Source organism: Mytilus galloprovincialis, chromosome 13 (genome assembly GCF_965363235.1).
Source record: "Mytilus galloprovincialis chromosome 13, xbMytGall1.hap1.1, whole genome shotgun sequence".
Classification (NCBI taxonomy): Eukaryota; Metazoa; Mollusca; class Bivalvia; order Mytilida; family Mytilidae; genus Mytilus; species Mytilus galloprovincialis.
In genome coordinates this window covers 62,653,645-62,661,042 of record NC_134850.1, presented here as the reverse complement: position 1 = coordinate 62,661,042, position 7,398 = coordinate 62,653,645, and the positions used below count along the sequence as shown (strand labels likewise).

General features: G+C 32.8%; 1 long non-coding RNA gene across 1 annotated transcript; it reads left to right on the top strand.

The window, feature by feature from the left end:
• The first annotated feature begins 797 nt into the window (after positions 1–797).
• Positions 798–4,805, top strand: LOC143057625 (uncharacterized). The gene is made up of 3 exons (XR_012972757.1): positions 798–1,118; positions 1,595–1,710; positions 4,275–4,805. It is a non-coding gene; the product is annotated as an uncharacterized LOC143057625 (long non-coding RNA).
• The last annotated feature ends 2,593 nt before the right edge of the window (positions 4,806–7,398 follow it).

The following is a 7,398-nucleotide window of genomic DNA, read 5'->3' as shown; positions in this document are numbered from 1 at the left end:
AAAAAATATATAGGATTCAGAAAGATAACCAAAGACTGGCGAATGTCTCATATTGATTGTCGTTAATGAATAAACTACTTTAAAAGTATCTACTACACACATTCCCTGACACAAAGAAAGGAGGTAATAGTCACAAATTTAAACCCATATTAATGGTATATTTGTTGTTCTTTTGAAATTTGATAACATCATGTACCCGGGAGTGTAAACATTTTTTGCCTCACATGGTGCAACCGTCGTGTTAATCATGATGATGGATAGCTTCGACAGGTGGAACAAACTAAAAAGTAGATCACAAAAAAACTGAATTCTGAAGAAAAGACCCTAATCATAAACGTTGTCAACCGTGACAGAAAAATACATAACGGTCATTCTACACCTGAATTGTTTCGTTCAAAAGCCTCTATATAAGTAGCAATATGTTATCAAAGAAATCATAATAGGAAATGCAAGCTGTGAAATATCGTATCACGTGGGAGATTGGAGATGTTTTCACATGAAAGCGCTGCTGAAATATTGTATATAGAAGAGAAATATCACAACCGGAAAGCTGTAATCATCTTTTTGGGGTTGAATTTTGTTCTCAATAAACCAATATTGCTAGTTTCTTACTGTATATCAGTAAAATTATGAGGTAGAATTTACTGTATCTGAGATATCTGTTATTTAAAGTGCACGTTGGGAACGTTACTTTAAATGATAGTAAATCTTGTCAACAATGCAAAAGAGTCGAGTAACCGAAAACAAAGACATGCCAATATTATATATTTTAGGTCACTTTGTTAACTTTTAATGCATATAATATCCAAAATGTATCATACTATGTATTTTAGTTTTTTTAACAGTCCCCTCAACAAACAACGTTCTTACTCTTTTGGAACCCTGTCTGTATTTTTATATTATAGGAGAATATGTCTTTGAATTCTTTTACTATACACAAGCAGTGTGTGTCTGTCTCAAGTTCATCACAGTTATATTTCTACTTCAACACATTGTTTGTTGTTTGAATACATTTTGTTCTTGGTGTACAACGTGTACAGGCACCAACATTTGCCTTAGCTTCTGCTTTAGTGACTGTTTCCGTAGGGTATTGATACTGACCGATGGATTCGTAGTAGGTGAGTAAAACTCTATCTTACTTAAAATGTTTAGAAAACAAACATCTATTCAATCAATTTATAAGTATATGAAATAATGTAACTCTCTGTGTTTCTTTGAATAAAACTGATTTTGACAGTTCTACTATAAACAGGTCATGATAGTTAAAAAAAAACCTAACAGACACTAGCTAAAGCTAAAGCCAAAACATAAAAAAAGTTAATCTGAATAAATCCGTTAATCAATATTTTCTTAAAATAACAGGGAATATTTGGAGAAAAAAGTTACAATTCATTTCAGGATCGAACACAGGAGTACCGATAACTGAACTTATGATACCCTCGGGGAGTAACAGTCCACCAGCAGTAGTAACGACCTAATTAGTGGAAAAAGTGAATTCAGCAGAATTTACATCTCTTTCTTATCTTTTAAATCTGTAAGGTTAAGCAGTCAATGTTCTACATTATCCTCATTTTAATTTATTTTTATTCAATAGGAATTTTGTGTATTATTAGTTGTTCAGTTCTTGGATTGTACTTATCACCACGTGACTTAAAACAGATCGATGGATATTTTTATTGCATTTCCAGTGGAATATTAGGAATAATAAAGGTAATGTAATAATGTTTTGTAGTTTGAATGTGATTTAAAAATTTCTAAACACGAGAAACTAGTATATGAACGTCAATAAGCCAACTATAAATGATCAAAATCCTTACCATGTATGAAGATATACTATAATTATAAAGGTTCATGGATAACAAATATAAAACAGTTCAAAAGATAAATGGTGGCATTCTCCAACATTTTACGTAAATAAAATCATCATAGATACCAGGCTTAAAATTATATATTTACGCCAGACGTGCGTTTCGTCTACAAAAGACTCATCAGTGACGTTAGAACAAAAAAATGTTTAAAAGGCCAAATATAAAAATTCCTAAAGTTTTGCCAAATAGAGCAAATTCCTGTGGTACAAAAGCGTTATCCGTCGCACCAAGGAACTTCGCAGTAGCTAATAATAATAGTGTGTCACGATGCCATAACAACACTTCAGCGTGATCAAAATTTATAATTTATAATTCGAACTTCTGGTTGACCATCATTGAAGTGCACGTAAATTTGCAATTGAATGACTGTCGTTGGTTGAGTGTTAGTTGTTGTTTTTGCTAAAGAAAAATTACCATAAATCAGGCCTTTAGTTTTGTCTTGTTAAAACTCTATCATGTGTGGTCCTGTTAAGGAGGAGGGATTTATATAGCAAACCACACACTATGGGGTATGCTAATTTTACAACTCTTTCAGGCAAATATGACATTATACAATTTGTACGTCTTCACATATTACTGAGTTTTAACTATACCATACTAGCTACAATAAACATACTAGGGATTTTGACTGACCAGTAAACCAAAACAAATTGGACTATACTTCAAAACTATATAAATCTAAAAAATTACTCAACAAATATATTTTGCATTTTCCGGACTGACGAACTAGCCGGCATTTAATATGATATAATCTAACATTATATGACGATACATATTTATACAATACACCAGTCAAATAGAGGTTCTCAAGAGCCAGTGTCGCTTATCTGTATTTACTGATGCTTTTAAAATCATGTAAAATAAGGTTAAAACATAATTAATAGTATGAGATATTACATATTATTAGATACTATAATGATATCTCAGGTTATAACAAAAAAATGCAAAATTTCCGTTAAATTACTAACTCAGGGACAGCAACCTAACAACGGGTTGTCAAATTCGTGAAAATTTCAGAGCACAAAAATACAAGTCTGATGAACATTTTAGCCGACGTCATATTTGCACTAAATGATTTAGTTTCAGAGATATAAACCAAAAACTGCATTTTACCCCTATGTTCTATTTTTAGCCTTGTCGGTCATGTTGGTTGGCAGGCGGGCCATCGGACACCTTTTTTTTTAATCAAATGCCCTAGTGATGATTGAGACCAAGTTTGATTAAATTTGGTTCAGTAGTTTCAGAGGAGAATATTTTTATCAAAGTTAATTGAAGACGACGACGACGGCGGACGACGGACGTCAAGTGATAAGAACAACTCACCTGACCTTTCAGGTGAGGTGAGCTAAAAATGATAAATTAAACGAACAGAATTGTCCTTCTTAGTCTAAAAATATAAAAAAAAAATCTATTCCATGAATCTTTAATTCCGTCATTAGTGATGAATGCCACTCAGGAAAAACCATATAACATACTTATATATAAATTTATACACTTGTAATTTGTGGTTTTCTATCGAATGTCCACGGCTAGATTGAAGATCTTCACACATGACAATACATTTGGCGCCAAACCATAAAAACTTTGACCATTGGTTATTCTGAACACGTGACTACACTTAAGTCTTGATAACCCTTGCAATACATTATTTTCTACTATACTACGAAACGCAAAAAAAATAAACTTTTTAGGTGTTTATGCGCGTTTCTAATAATAGAAATAAGCGAGGAATAAACGCTTCAGGCGCACACATTTGAAAACTGTTATTCATCTATCAATTGCCTCTTAATTGATAGTCTTAATGAAAATTAAACGATCAATGATATTTGATGTTAGCACAGCAGTAAATCATACTAGACTGATTTCAACTAAGGTACAACCCTTGTTTTCCAGACTCAAATATTCAACGGATTTAATGTATATTCTTCATAACTGTTTTTTAAGAATGGCAAAGCATTTATATTTAATAACATTTATTGGGTTAATGGTGTTTATCATATTTTGAAGAGTGTAAGAATGTAAGGGTAGGAATCGTATCAAACAAAGGAACGTATAGAAAACAAATGTTACATTCCTGAATTGGTACAGGCATTTTCTAAAGCAAACGGCGAGATAAACCTGATTTTAGCTACGTTAAAACCTCCGACGTGTATGAAAGTTGTTTATAGTTTCATTATAATAACACTAACACATCTAATGAGCATCCAAATAGACATTGCAACGTCTTTCTTTCCAGATAATTATTCTATTTAGAGAAAATAAAATGATTTATTTCTTATTTCAATAGTATTCCACCCTGAGTTTAAAGAATAATTTAATCACAAAAGTGAGAGAGGAAAAAAAAAAACACAATTGTATAACATTTAGAACTAGATGCAAATTTTACAGGATTTTGTATATTTTCAGTTAGTAGGATATATTGTATATCTCAAGAAAGTAGGATTTACCGCAGATGGTTACATCTATGGATGCGACTCACAAAATTCAGATATCGATGCTGACAAAAAATTGGAAACAACAAAATATTAAATTTCATCACGATTTACTGTCTAGAAGTTACATGTGACTGTATATACATGAAGAAATAACTATTTATTTGATATAATGTATAGCGAACGCAATTGGAAAGTCGTAGCTGTATATATAAAACATTTATTATAAGGCGAAAGGATGCATACATATAGCATAAATTAACAAATAATGGTTGCAAATAACGAAAACGTTTTACAAAAGCATCGTTTAGTTAAAGAACACTAGAATGTTTGTATAACCAATTATTTCTTAAGACATGTTTAAACTTTCACGTCATGGACATTATAAATCAGTAATATGAAGTTATGAAATGTCAAAATTGCATAACACATTAATGAATCCAGTTTCTAATGGCTTGCTTACATTACAATGTAATTATTGCATAAATTATTTTACAAATCATTAAAAGGCATTTTAAAATTTTCGTTTATTTATCCAAAATATGTTGATACCAAAGGGAAATTATTTTTTAGAAGTAGTGGAATTTTCAAGACAACTATACTTATAAATGTACAAAAGAAGGAAGAAACAACTACATACTACATATTAACTAAAGTGCCGACCTCCAATGTTAATTGAAAACATGGAAGTCCTGAAAATTTGAAAAAAATCAATCATCCGACTCCATCAGCCAACGAAACGAATAGTACAGGCATTGTTTGCAGAAACAATGTGTGTGAAGTTAGCAGCCGGTTCGTTATTCGATATTCGATATTCAATATCCAACCGGCTGCTAGCAGTCGGTTGGATATTCAAAATTAAGTTGAAAATAAAAAAAAGAATAATACTTAATAACAATAAAAGCATGATTTTTATAGTTAAAAGAACTGATAAGATACGTAGGAAATAGTTTCATGACCTCTTCAAGCTGTCGCAAATTCTCGTTGTTCTCGAATATAAACCCTAAATTTCTAATTTGCATATTTGTCTAAATGTAATATAGATTGTTGTCAATAAAAAAAAAAAATCAAAGAGGTACAGTACTTTTATACATGATTTTTCTTAAAAAACAAAAACAAAAACCGATTACCCTAGAAAACAATTAGGAATATAAATAGAAATATTTATGGAAAGCACATAAAAGAAATATATAGTGAAAAGCTACCTGAGACCGCTTAAATGAGGGTGAGACCCCCTGGTCTTTCAATGCCCACTAATTTAAGTAAATCATAGACTCTGTATATATAAAGGATGTATCAGAAGGATTGCCCAGAATAATGTCATATTCGATATCTATGGAGGGCTTGTATTGTCACTTTTCAGCTAAAAATTATCAAAATTTTAGGACAAAGGGCACAGGGCAATGGTGAGAGCCCCCTCATTGCTCAATCTTTCTAATATTATGCAGACATTTAGTCAATAGGCAGATACACATGTGACTAAAAGGCATTTGGGTAGACTTCCTGTCTTTTATGTTTACGGAGCGCCCAAAGTGCCAGTTGGATATTCAAAATATATAGTGAAAAGCTACCTGAGACCACTTTAATGAGGGTGAGACCCCCTGGTCTTTCAATGTTCACATAATTTAAGTAAATCATAGACTCTCTATATATAAAGGTTGTATCAGGAGGATTGCCCAGAATAATGTCATATTCGATATCTATGGAGGGCTTGTATTGTCACGTTTCAGCAAAAAATTATCAAAATTTTAGGACAAAGGGCGCAGGGTAATGGTGAGAGCCCCCTTATTGCTCAATCTTTTTAATATTATGCAGACATTTAGTCAATAGGTAGATACACACGTGACTAATAGGAATTGGGGTAGACTTCCTGTCTTTTATGTTTACGGAGCGCCCAAAGTGCCAGTTGGATATTCAAAATATATAGTGAAAAGCTACCTGAGACCGCTTAAACGAGGGTGAGACCCCCCTGGTCTTTCAATGTTCACAAAATTTAAGTAAATCATAGACTCTGTATATAAAAAGGTTGTATCAGAAGGACTGCCCAGATTAATGTCATATTCGATATCTATGGAGGGCTTGTATTGTCACTTTTCAGCTAAAATTTTTCAAAATTTTAGGACAAAGGGCACAGGGCAATGACGAGAGCCCCCTAATTGCTCAATCTTTCTAATATTATGCAGACATTTAGTCAATAGGTATATACACACGTGACTAAAAGGAATTTGGGTAGACTTCCTGATTTTTATGTTTACGGAGCGCCCAAAGTGCCAGTTGGATATTCAAAATATATAGTGAAAAGCTACCTGAGACCGCTTAAATGAGGGTGAGACCCCCTGGTCTTTCAATGTCCACAAAATTTTAGTAAATCATAGACTCTGTATATATAAAAGTTGTATCAGAAGGACTGCCCAGATTAATGTCATATTCGATATCTAGGAGGGCTTGTATTGTCACTTTTCAGCTAAAATTTATCAAAATTTTAGGACAAAGGGCGCAGGGTATTGGTGAGAGCCCCCTTATTGCTCAATCTTTCTAATATTATGCAGACATTTAGTCAATAGGTAGATACACACGTAACTAATAGGAATTGGGGTAGACTTTCTGTCTTTTATGTTTACGGAGCGCCCAAAGTGCCAGTTGGATATTCAAAATATTTAGTGAAAAGCTACTTGAGACCGCTTAAATGAGGGTGAGACCCCCCTGGGTCTTTCAATGTCCACAAAATTTAAGTAAATCATAGACTCTCTATATAAAAAAGTTGTATTAGAAGGATTGCCCAGAATAATGTTATATTCGATATCTATGGAGGGCTTGTATTGTCACTTTTCAGCTAAAATTTATCAAAATTTTAGGACAAAGGGCACAGGGCAATGATGAGAGCCCCTTAATTACTCAATCTTTCTAATATTATGCAGACATTTAGTCAATAGGTAGATACACACGTGACTAAAAGGAATTTTGGTAGACTTCCTGTCTTTTATGTTTACGGAGCGCCCAAAGTGTCAGTTGGATATTCAAAATATTTAGTGAAAAGCTACCTGAGACCGCTTAAATGAGGGTGAGACCCCCCTGGTCTTTCAATGTCCACAAAATTT